Source organism: Mytilus trossulus, chromosome 2 (assembly GCF_036588685.1).
Source record: "Mytilus trossulus isolate FHL-02 chromosome 2, PNRI_Mtr1.1.1.hap1, whole genome shotgun sequence".
NCBI classification, from domain to species: Eukaryota; Metazoa; Mollusca; class Bivalvia; order Mytilida; family Mytilidae; genus Mytilus; species Mytilus trossulus.
In genome coordinates, this window is record NC_086374.1 from 2,305,226 (window position 1) to 2,317,747 (window position 12,522).

At 29.6% G+C, this 12,522-nt stretch overlaps 1 protein-coding gene across 6 annotated transcripts in view; it reads left to right on the forward strand.

Annotated features, from left to right (window-relative positions):
• LOC134706244 (zinc finger CCCH domain-containing protein 10-like) overlaps window positions 1–12,522 on the forward strand; it is a 121,683-nt gene that overhangs the window by 85,125 nt on the left and 24,036 nt on the right. Inside the window, exon 1 of one of the 6 annotated variants that reach the window (XM_063565013.1) lies at window positions 2,213–2,321. The exons of 3 other annotated variants lie outside the window; for them this stretch is intronic. The gene's annotated coding sequence lies outside the window, so the exon portion shown is untranslated. Of the gene's footprint in view, window positions 1–2,212; window positions 2,322–5,711; window positions 6,010–12,522 lie in introns of those variants that run through there. 2 more of the 6 variants (XM_063565009.1, XM_063565012.1) reach the window with 2 other exon arrangements.

Consider the following 12,522-nt stretch of genomic DNA (forward strand, 5'->3'; position numbering starts at 1 on the left):
CAGATTTTACACAAGATACATCTGTATATAGAAACACTTAATGAAGTCTTCACCAAAAATACATTCAAGATCTTAGAATCAAACTTAGTAATTACAGATCCTTATATTGTGTTTATTGGTCACAAATGGTTTCAAATTGTCCAGAAGGGAATCATGGGTAATTAAATTTACATCTGATTAAAGAACAAAACAGAATTATTTCCTTTCATCTAAATTAAAAAAATCAACAGGAATGGTACACAATGTATTTCATTTATTGTATTTATTTTTTTTTAATCTAAAGACTGCTATTGTAGTAAAGATTTATAAGGCATTGGTTTTCTGCCTGGACTCGCATGGAATTGTTTTTATGTAGTCTTTACAATGACTTACTAAAAATGCTTTTTTTTGTATGATACTTTTACTTAAAAAGTCATAAAAAAAATCATGCAGACTTTTCAAAGAGTTTATAAATTTATCAATTGATTGACTTTGACATTTCTATGACTAGTTATTGTGAAGAACCCCAATAAAAGACTGGTAAGATGGCACTCTAGAGATATTAAATGAGAGAAAGTCATTTCTATATTTTTAAAGTTCAAATTGACTGACCTCCGATCAGTAATGTAGATCAATCATCATTCATCTGTGACCTCTGTAGTGAGATTTGACCTCTATGTACTGGGTAGGGTGGTATGATGGATGGGGGACTGTGATTATTACTGATGAGTTTCCATATTGGCAATAATTTACCAATTAATATCTGTGAAGCATGTTTTACATGATTTCTTACATGTCAGAATTTGTAGTAGTAAGATTGAGCAAGATAATCATCAACTGTTTATATCTATTATAGTATACATACTGAGAAAGTATAATTATTTACATTGGTCATCAAATACAAGTTTGTGTTTAAAATGTTACAGCTGCTAAGTAGAGACATATAGCACATGAGATTGGAAACAAGACTAAACTTATCCATCATAGTCAGCCCTTATTGAATAGGGTAAATTACAATTTATTATTTTTCTGTCTATAAAAAATCACAAAAAATATTAATAATTTATACCTGCAATACTCTATCAAGAAATCTTAAGATTTCCATGTTGTAAAGCATTTCATTGCTTTTTCTTTATATTTTTCGTTTGATCTTTTTTGTGATAATTTTTCATATCATGCTTGTAACTCGCTTGATCGAAAATTATCACTAGAAACAAAGGGTGCATGTTATGTCATGTAAACATCAACAACATCATGGACAAAATTGCAATAAACAGATATATAGTCTTTCAAACTCTGAGCATGTTTCTTGTCCACATCTCATATCAGGGCTGCCAGTTGCCCGTCTAAAACCAAGGTCAACCATCTCCATACGACCATGGTTAGAAACTGCACACTTACAGGGTTAAGATTGTAGCAGAGAAACACCCTCTTGTCTGAAATACCATCAAAACCTATAAAAAAAGAAGATGTCATCATGTAGTATGATTGCCAATGAGACAACTCTCCACAAGCAACCAAAATGACACAGAAATTTACAACTACAGGTCGCCGTACGGTCTTCAACAATAAGCAAAGCCCATACTATAAAAGGCCCGAAATTACAATGTATAACAATTCAAATGAGAAAACTAAAGGCGTTATTATGTCCCAAAAAATTGACAAAAATATTAATTACTATTTATACCATAATAACACTAAAAGAAGATCAACCATAGCAACACCACCCCTTTTTCTATGAATTTGGAAATATCTTGCTTCCAATTTTTGACTTTCTATCTCCATGAAATTTTCAATTTCAATAATACTACATGTATTTCCGCACAATCCAAATTCATATCTATATCAAGCTGGAATATTGTATCCAAATTTGCCATAATTGTTCAGGGTTGAGACTACTTCTGTTTCACTCTGCGCTCAGCAAGGCATTTATTCTTTGTATTGAGGTTTCGTCCTTGTTCCCCTTTCTAAATATGTGTTACGACCCAGTGCCAGCATCGAATTCCTAGAGAAAGATTGAACTCTAGCAGTAATATAGTGTACTATGTAAAAAGACATTATGTAAATCTATCTCATTAACCAAATGTTTGTTTATCTTAATTTTGTTTTGATAATTCAACATGTTTTTAAATAAAACGTTGTTCAGATTGATAATATTTTCTGCCACCAGATTGGATAATGTATGTCACAGTTAATCAATACAACTAGATATATAACTGACAAGTTCTTATGAGTTATAATTCTTACATCTGTTATACTGTAAACTAAATATTTAGGTCTTACAATTTATACTTTGGAATGTATCAAATCTTTGGGAATTTGTTTAATTCACCAGTTCTACAGTAAGTTGACATTTACTTGATGATTTTATTTATTTGTGGAATACTAATTCCCATGGATTCCTTAAAGATTTTCTATTGAATAATATATTTTTTTGCATTCATTCATTAAATACAAACCTACTAACTATGTTGTCTTGTAAAGTCCAAAGATTTTTGTGTTAATTTTTACTCCACATGACTTATATTTGTTGTCTAGAGTCAATTACAGAAAAATTTTATGGTCAGGGAGGAGTAATAATTCAGTGCAATTTGTAAAACCTTGGAAAACAAACTTTCAACAGTTTTATGTATTTTGTTTATAGATATATCAAACCATTTTAAGTACAACTTTATTCCGATTTTTCAGTTGATTAGATAAAAGGAAAATATTAATCTTTAAATAGCAACCATGAAAAGTATGAACATGACTTGAAAATGACTTTTCTCCTGTGGTAACTAATATATCACAACTAATTTGATAACTGGTGTATGAAGTATTTTGAAAGTTAGAAAATATACCTGCTAATTTCTCTGTACCTAATGATAGAATGACATTTTGGTTTACAGAATAGATGAATATGTTGGTGGTTTTTTTGGAAAATGCTAAAAAGTTATCTTCTTTTGAACCCATCTTTCGAATATTATAGATAGTTCATAGTTAATACCTGTTAAAAGTTCAAAGTACCCTTAGTAATATTTCTTCACTCATTGAAGAAAACAAACTAATCATGACCATGAGTATCTCAGTAATATTTTGCTTTCAGAATAGAATTTATGTATCTAACCTTTTTATTTGTTTATTTTGCACTGTTTGTTATGGAAAAAAGAACTGAATTCTTACATGCAGAACATTTTTATTTGATTATTTTACTGTGGTTTCTATGATGGAGAGAAAAAGTGAATTCTTACATGCCAAGCTTTATGAATAATAGTGTATTGATAATAGTTTAATCTCTTAGATGTTACTATCAAAGGGTAGAGACACAAAAAAAACATCTGTTTTTATTGTAATTAGTATATTGTCTATTTTTAAACAGAAGGCAGATAAAACAAGCAAATATGATTGCCCCTGATATCTTTTACCTTTGTATTGTTTTTACTTGGAAAAGAAATCTGAAATATACATTAACCATATTTTATTAAGGTCAGTTTGTGTTAGTAACTTTTCTTGATATTTTAGAAATTGTTTTTTTGGAGCTATTTTGGCATTCTATCAGGTTTGCTTAACTTTTGAAATGCAACTACTTAAAATACTTAAAAGAAAAACTAACATTACATTTACTGTTATTTATATATTTATTATTTACACCCAATGTGATAGTTGTATAAAATCTTCAAATATTATATAATAATAATACTCATGTTTTATTCATATAAAATGGATATTTTTCCATCATTTTGTAGTTGAAAATACTCTCGACTTTTATATCTTTACTATTTCTTTCTTCTGTTTAGAGATTTGTAAGCCGTTTTTACTACAATTTTCGTAATTGATCATTGGGGCATGTGTATATTTGGTCTCTTTTTCCACAGCTGTTTGCCAGGTCGTTTCAAGTATTATTATAAGGGGAAAACCAACATTGTTCTAAATTAAGGATGCTTAAAAATTATTAGGCTAAAAGTTAAATAAAGACATTGAGCTGTCACTAAATAGTTATAAAAGGTATAGATTCACAAAATTATACAAAATAAACAAATGTAGGGAAGATTAAAATTGGGTAGAAAATGATTACCGAAGTTTTTTTGAAATTGTATGAATAGCCTTTCCTTTTTATGCTACAGACCAGAATAGAATATTTTGAGTGGTGAATTAAAAGAAAAGTCTCTGATTTTACTTAGAAAAATAAAAATGACCCATTGTAATAATGAAACAAAGTTATGTGGGATAAATACAAAATCAATAAAACTAAAAATAACAAAGACTTATGTCAGCTTGTTATAAAAATGTTCAACTTCTTCACCAAAAATGGGACCCAACATTTAGGAAAAATTCTCAGATTAGTAAAATTCACTTCTGAAGTTATGATCATTTTTATTTTTTTACATAAGATATTTCTTATTTCTTGTAACACAAATGTACATTCTTCTAAAAACAATTAACTAGCAACTTTCTTTTAAAACACATTCGTAAGTTACTTGTCTCTTTGTTTTTATTACTTTAGAGGATTCACTTAAAAAAGCGTAAAAATTTATAATTTGACAATGTATACTTTATGATGTATTTTAAATTGTGATCACAAGCTGTAGAATATTGGTAGATTATAATACAATTATCTCTCAAAGAGTAAAAGGATACTATGAAATGAGAGGTACACTGAGTCCTGACAATCTGATCCCCACTTAATACAACATGAAATAGGCTTCTCGTATTACGTATGATTTAACTGATTATCAAGGAAGCTGAAAATTTAATGTAGGTATTTGGTAACAACTGCTTTCCAAGTTTTTTTTACATCATATTTGAAATATATGCTATAGTTCAAAGAAGTTTGTCGTTAGAAGGTTTAAACTTGATCTGTTAATACTGTTGTAACTTGAAATCAATGAGGTTTTATTCTTTTTATGTGGACATAAAAAGTTTTGGAAAAAATAGATTTTTCTGTCAAGAATTAAGGTAAGAATGATATTTGTAATAGAAGAACTTTCTGCACTTTATTCTGTAATAGGGCATGCACAATTGATATTGTTCAATTTTAAAAGGGACTGCTTTTTTCAGAAGAACTAGCTTTAGATATTAGGATGGCGATCAGAACTCTATGATGAAGGTTTAAACAGATACACAGTTATACAAATAACATACGCCCATATTGTTAATTCTTCTAACAGCTTGCAATGTATTTTACAGAACTTTTTTTACTTGAATTAACTTTAGATTTCTACAGTTGAATGCGTTGTAAAACTTCAATTATTTTTATGATAAGATTTCTTTTGTGAGGTGAGTTTGAAATGTAAGGGTTAAATCAGCCATTAGGTTCTAGAATTATGGTATTATGTAAGGTTCATAAGCCAGAAATTCTTTGCAAAGTTTGAAAAGACCCAGTCAGAAAGTAATCGGGTGCTTATATCTTCACATTTTCAATTATCAACAGAATCTCTATTCGGTGGCCAGAAATTGTCATTTAAATTACACCGTTCATTGTGGAGATTTTCACTTGAGATGACAGTTTAAGTGTAAATTAAATATAGGGTACAATCTTAGACTTAAAATAATTGTGTGATCTGTTTAAAGAAGTTTGTAAGTTATTGAAATACTCATACTGATTTATGAAAACAAAATATGACTGAGAAAATAATAAAACCTGTATGTATGACTATAATCATGTGTTGAAGTCAATATCTAGTAGGTTTTACCTAAACCACAGGTGTACCCTAACCCAGGTAAAAAGTTAAATAACAACATTAGAAAAACAGTGACTGCAGAGTAATCTCCCCTGGGAATTTTAACTAATTGTATGACCATGACAATACACAATACTACAGTGATTAATTGATGGTCATAAATAATTTGACAGGTGTACACCCAATACACATGTTCTTACCTGGACATAGATATTACCAGTGATTAGAGGTATACACTTTGATGTCAGTAATTACAAATAGATCAATAGTTTTGGTGTGACCACATGGTGTGGACATGTTTCATTGATGTAGGAAGTGCTATCATAGTTAGTGTAAAATAGTAGGAAGGAAATATTTGTCAGTCATACAGGTTGGTAATAGTCTGATATTTTTATTATTTTGGTTAAAAGTTAATAATAGTTTTTTTGGTAGAAATTGATTTCATTTTAAAAACTTTGTTTTAAAAACAGGAAGTGATTTACTATTTATAACTGCAGGCACAATGATAAGGTACTTACGTTAGATAACTTTTATTTTATAATATTTTGTAATACTATTTTAGAACTACTGTTGTATGACTTCAGATGATTTGATGAGATAAGTGCTAAGTATATAAGCTATAACAATCTGAACAAAATAGATAAGAAAATGGAAAAATGGAAAAATGGATAAATCTAATAAAATTAAAATATTTTCTAAAGTGCAAATAGTTTGAAAACAGATATTTGTAAGTCCATTAAGGAAATGAAAAAATGGTTAAATCTGATAAAATTATATTATTTTACAGTGTGCAAATAGTAAAAGACATTTGTAAGTCCATTCAAAATAAAGATTTGTTTTATTCGCACTGTGTTGCAAAAATATGGATAACAGATTTTTGACATGAGATCATTACAAATTTTAAAGGGACAAACCACACTATTTTTATTCATTTCAATATAAAGACGCACCAAACATGATTCATTGGGATTTTCACCCAACTTTTTTGAGAGACCTTCAAATAAGAGTTAATTATGATAGCATTTTAATGAAGATGAACCTTATACAAACAATTCTTTCTTATCTTATCCAAAAGGTATTATATTCTTGAAGTCTTTATTTGGCCTGTCAAAAGATTTTAATAGCTATGCCTTTTTGATAAAAATCTCTATATATACATCCACTACTCAAAAAACCTATTTAAAAATCTTTTTTATGTTCAGATTTTATGAAAAGAATAATTTTTATACTGATAGGTAAATTTTGAAATTTTCTTCAAGGCAAACTATAAGATATGTTAGATTTTGTATTGATATATCAGACTAATGTTGTGTCATAGGAAATGGCTTTTAGTGCCGACTATTTTAAATAAAAAGTCCACAATTGAACCCTCTTAGATTTTTGCCTTATAGATTATAAGATCTTATAAATCTAAATTATTTGATAAAATAAAATCTGAGTTTGCATTGTTTCCAAATTTAGAGATTTTTTGTTTTGTTTACCATGCTAGAGACAAACTCTAAGATAATCTAGTTTTGTTTTATTTAAAATATATATAAAAAATTGGCTGCCTGAAGTTTCTTTTAATGTCAGGTTGAAACCTTAACTTCAGGAAGTTTTGGAAGAAGCAGTCTATTAATGTTGTAAATTTTGTGATATAAATAATTAACCTCTTGATTGAGGTCAAACTTATCTAACAATACAATTCTTACCTAACCCTAGGTATGAACTTGTCAGGTCAATTTATAACCTGTTCAAAAGGTCATATAGGGTCAAATATAGACTTGCTAGTTTTATAGTGTGTATCAAACAGAGTGATAGCCCATTAAATGGTTATAAAGTGTACCTGATACCATGAACTGTACATTTTATATTTATTTCATAGCTGTTTTGTGTCAATCAGGATCCTTTGATATAACAGTAAAAATACATCATGGATTCATGGGAAGAATGGTTTTCATGTCATTTATTTTGGGAGAAATCATAAAAAAATCGCAAAGGTATTAGGATTAATAATACAAGAAATTTTGAATTTTGGATATTATTTTTTTTTTAAAGTTGTGTTTTGTAATTTCAAGGAAAAATGTATCAATATTAAAATATATTTTAATCATTTAAAAAAAAGAAAGAAAAGTCTTGAGTCTATATTCACATCTTTCTCTATATTTGTCTAATGTCAGTTGACCAGTCTTTTGCTTGTGGTTAAGATTGTAGACCTTAAGGAACTTCTTCCTAAGACTGATATTTAATAAATCTGAAGTATAGTACTGTTACAATGAATATACTTATTTAACTGTACTGAACGATCATTAAATTGCTTTCAAATGATTATTTTTTAATGACTGTAATGGCAGCACTTATACTTCAAAAAACATATCTTCATATGTTAAATATCCTATAGAATTAGAAATAAATGACAGTTAGATTGGATTATCTAATGGGGAGGAATATAGTACAGGTGTGAGGGGAGATAAGCAGGTGTATAACTGATTATGTAATCAAATTGTTGTGATTTATAGTAATAGAATTATATAAACATCCCCTAAGTACCAGACTCATTATCATTACTGAAAAGGGGGGTAGACTCTTTGTCCTAACATAGGGGTGGACAGACTCTTTGTCGTGACTTAGGGGTGGATAGACTCTTTGTCACAAAGGGATGGACATACTCTTTGTCACATACAGGGGTGGACAGACTCTTTGTCGTGACATAGGGGTGGACATACTCTTTGTCACATACAGGGGTGGACAGAATCTTTGTCGTGACATAGGGGTGGACAGACTCTTTGTCCTGACATAGGAGTGGACAGACTCATTATCCTTTTAATTGACTTTTAAGATCCTGCAGGAGATATAATAATTATACAACACAACATTTGAAATACATCCTGGTTCATTAGATCTGTGCTAAAATTTAGATCTATTTTTCTGCAAATCTGACATTTTACCATTGAATGACATTGATTGAGTCATTCTACAGTATTAGTTCATTTGTATGTACCAATAACCCCTGGTCAACACCTGTATATTTCTCAGGTTAAGTGCATTGGTAAATTGATTTTTGCTCGAACTTTACAAGTTTGATTTTTGCTCAAATTTCAAAACTGGAACTATAAGCAAACATTGTTAATTCTATTGATTTAGAGTTTGTGTTTTAGATTATTGGAGGAATATGTTTTTGAACATGATTTTTGAATTGTGATATTCCCAATTAATGGTAGGATGAAACATTGATTATGCTATTTAATATCAGTGACCCATACCCAAGTATACATATTCCTTAAGTTCTTAATCAATATCATCCCTCTATAATTGCAAATTTAATTTACAATATTTAGTTATTTGATAAGTGACAGGGCATTTAATTTACTGCCGATCAATTATTAATCTCAAAATTAACTGCTTTTCAGTAATTATGTTGATCCATTCTACAAAACTGTCAATATTATAGCGCTGCTTTAGGCCAGAATTGGTAGAGTACAAACAAGTGGTCTATCTTCCATCAGGTGACTGTGCTATCATCAGTCTTCTTTACAGATAATTGAACTCATTAATTAGGTATTGTTTTAATGTACAGTTTGTTCACTTGCAGGCGATAAAAAGACTAAAGGCTCACAAAGAAATTCATCAGGGAAATAGTGATAAGATTGCTATAAAAAATCTGTTTCCTATCCTATTCATTAAAAATTTATAATGTTGAATCTTCTAATGATGCTAGAAAAAGCATTGAATTTATACTGTTTTTACATCACAAATTATATAGGCTCAAAAGTACACAGTATAAATGAAAACAAGATTGGTTGGGTTGACATTTATGATCAGAACTATAGGAATTTCCTCAATCAATTCAATTTCAACTTTATTTTAATATATATTGTCTTCTGACAATTTCTTTTCAAGCTATATTTAAACTGGTTGTGTATTGTAGCGCCTGTTGTCTTCATTGTATCAGTGAGACAAGGGATAATTTCAGTCCTTTGAATGATATCTTAATTCTTAAAGTCAATGCTTTATGTTAAAGAAAAAAAATCATTGTTTCTTTTATTACTGCTTTAATTTGGTATTTTCAGAACAGAAATTGAACTCTTAACATGCGAGTCAGAATAAAGTCTTTGTAGAAGAAGACTTTATTACTTCGAACCGGAAATAAGCAACCATTTTATGAAACTCTAAACTGTAAAAATCACAAATGGCAAAGCAATTAATGGATAAAAAAATGCCACTCAGCCATGTGACAATTGTGTTAAAAGTTACCATAAAATACAGTGCAATATACACTTTATAAAGCTTGAATTATTTATGTTTCATTTCCCATGAAATTTACACCTGAAAATAAAAAAATCTTATTTTAAGTGCCGATCATAAAGACATTCCGTATTGATTTCTCCCTGATTTCTTTTCATCCTCAAAACTCTAAAGTGGAAAAAAATAGTTTGTTAATCAATAGGTTTGTCACTAGGTGCAGACTCCCTAATGAGATCTGGGGAACTAATTACTTGAACCTTTTGTTTATAGCCAAGCAATACCATTACAAAATGTTGGAATGTCAAATGTTTTTTACATTAGTGTGACATACAAAGTTTCTCTGCTGATTTTACATCCAGGAATTGGCATTTCTTGAGGAAATACTGTGTTCAATTTCAGGAAACGGCTTTAAAAGGATTGCTCTTTAGAAAGTAAGCTGTTTCCGTATCAAACAAGACAAACTATTGAATTGTTCATTTGTTTTTTACTCCTGAAAAATTTATTGTGCTATTTAACTTCACACAGATTTTTTTCACGTTTTTATTTGTTTATAATGGGATCATATAAGAAAAAGATATTGATTTTTTTTTATTTCAAATGTTATGTCAGCATTTTATTTGAACATTTAAAGACTACAAAAAGAAATAAAAGAGCAGTCAGCCTAATTTTTTCAAAAATAATATTTTACTATTTTTTATTTTCATAATACATTGTTGTTGAATCCTTTTCAATATAAAAATGGCTAAACACAAGTTAACCTGTTGACAGGTAGAACACAGGTATTATATGCAAATTTTAAATTGTTTTTGTGGAACTTATGGAGAAAAAGAAATCTCTTTTCGATACATTAACTTTACATACAACCTAATGGGTCTCTAAAAGATTTCTCTATGTTATTGTTTGCACATTAAGCTGCACATCTACTTGAGCAAACCACTTTAACTAGGATGCTGAATCATCAAGTCATTCTTTGATGTAAGTAAAGTACTTCAAATTATAAAAGTATCAATGTCTAAAATTAAGGACAATAAAGTTGAAGGTTATTGACATTAATGGGGTAAATTGATGGAAAGATTGTTAAATGTCCAGTGGAAAATAGTGGAAGAGTATATTTAACATTATACATTCTGATCATTCCTTATACTCTCAAAAGCTCTATAAGATTTACCTGTAGAGCTTTGTACAATCTGAACCTTTCTATACTCCAAAGCTCTTAAAGATTAACCTGCAGAGCTTTGTACATTCTGATCATTCCTTATACTCTCAAAAGCTGTATAAGATTTACCTGTATAGCTTTGTACAATCTGAACCTTTCTATACTCCAAAGCTCTTAAAGATTAACCTGCAGAGCTTTGTACATTCTGGACCTCTCTATACTACACAGCTCTTTAAGATTTACCTGCCTAGCTTTGTACATTCTGAACCTTTCTATACTCCAAAGCTCTTAAAGATTAACCTGGAGAGCTTTGTACATTCTGGACCTCTCTATACTACACAGCTCTTTAAGATTTACCTGCCTAGCTTTGTACATTCTGAACCTTTCTATACTCCAAAGCTCTTAAAGATTAACCTGGAGAGCTTTGTACATTCTGGACCTCTCTATACTACACAGCTCTTTAAGATTTACCTGCCTAGCTTTGTACATTCTGAACCTTTCTATACTCCAAAGCTCTTAAAGATTAACCTGCAGAGCTTTGTACATTCTGGACTTTCCTTATACTCTCAAAAGCTCTTTAAGATTTACCTGCTGAGCTTTGTACATTCTTAAGACCTTCTTTTTACTCGAAAGCTGTTTAAGATTTACATGCAGAGCTTTGAACATTCTTGACTTTCCTTATACTCTGAAGCTGTTTAAGATTTACATGCAGAGCTTTGAACATTCTTGACTTTCCTTATACTCTGAAGCTGTTTAAGATTTACATGCAGAGCTTTGTACAAGTCAGAAATAAAATTTATTGTGTAACTGTCCTCTTGAACTGTATATTAAAAAAGAAAGGAGACTGAATGATGAAAGAATCAGAATATAGAACCATTGGCTACTCAGGACAGATGGTCTCCCCTAGTTGAGCAGGTGAGACATATCAACCTGTCTTAACTGGTGTTATATACATAGTATATGGTATCAACTGCAGGAATCTACATCTGGTAGAGTTTATTACCAATATAGATAAAATAGAGGTGTTGCTGGTACAAGGTCTAACTGATTAAAAGTAATATAGATATAATTCACTTAAACAAAGTATCATCCCTCTGTTCAAGTCAAATATTATGCAGTATATTTTATGAAGCACATGGCCATTGGGAGGAGTAAAACTTGTGCATACCTGATTTAACATTGTATATCTCATACTGGCTTTTGTATTGAAGGAAATAATATCAAAGTAGAGGATGTATTATAGTTTGAATACAATCCAGAAAATAGCAGGTTTTGATTAAAATTTAATTGAAAGCTTAACTGCTGTTGTATAATGTTGCCTTTATGTTGAGATGTGCAGTAGATTAGGCTGTCTTGTATTATTGTGAATTATGTTTTGTACCTGTATAATAAAATGTGATGTACTGCTTTTAAATATTTACAAGGATTCGATCAAATGGCTCATTAATTAAAGTGTTTACGAATTTACAACTGATAAAGATATCCATACAAGTAGGTCTTGTC